The sequence below is a fragment of the Buceros rhinoceros genome, unplaced genomic scaffold, assembly GCF_000710305.1.
Source record: "Buceros rhinoceros silvestris isolate BGI_N320 unplaced genomic scaffold, ASM71030v1 scaffold20253, whole genome shotgun sequence".
NCBI lineage: Eukaryota > Metazoa > Chordata > Aves > Bucerotiformes > Bucerotidae > Buceros > Buceros rhinoceros.
Window position 1 is genome coordinate 16,198 of NW_010405789.1, and position 363 is coordinate 16,560.

The window sequence follows — 363 nt, forward strand, 5'->3', positions numbered from 1 at the left end:
TGCCACTCCGGCTGGCAAAGCTCCACACTCCGCTGAGACCCAGATGGGAACAAACAGTGTGTGAAAATGATCTGTCGAGCTGCGGGGCTGCCTGCTGATTTCTCAGGTGTTTGTTACAGCTGAAGCACTTCAGTGCTGCTGTCTGCAACTGAAAGTCTAGGCCAGGCGCCTGCAGCTGGTTGTCTCCCGTCATTTCTGGCCACGTGCATTTTAACTGCTAGTTTAGTCCTGTGGAAGGCTGTGACACTTTGGAAAACCATTAGAACAGAATAAAATGTTTATTTTTCTAATGAATTTTATAAAGCATGATGTCAAATAGGCTGCCAGAGAGGCGGGGAAAGCACCGTTGGGGGGACGGCAGGG

The 363-nt window shown here is 49.9% G+C and overlaps 1 protein-coding gene across 1 annotated transcript in view; it reads left to right on the top strand.

Moving 5' to 3' along the window:
- CSTF3 (cleavage stimulation factor, 3' pre-RNA, subunit 3, 77kDa) overlaps positions 1-363 on the top strand; it is a gene marked incomplete at its 5' end in the record, with an annotated part of 17,030 nt that overhangs the window by 13,228 nt on the left and 3,439 nt on the right. The window lies entirely within an intron of this gene.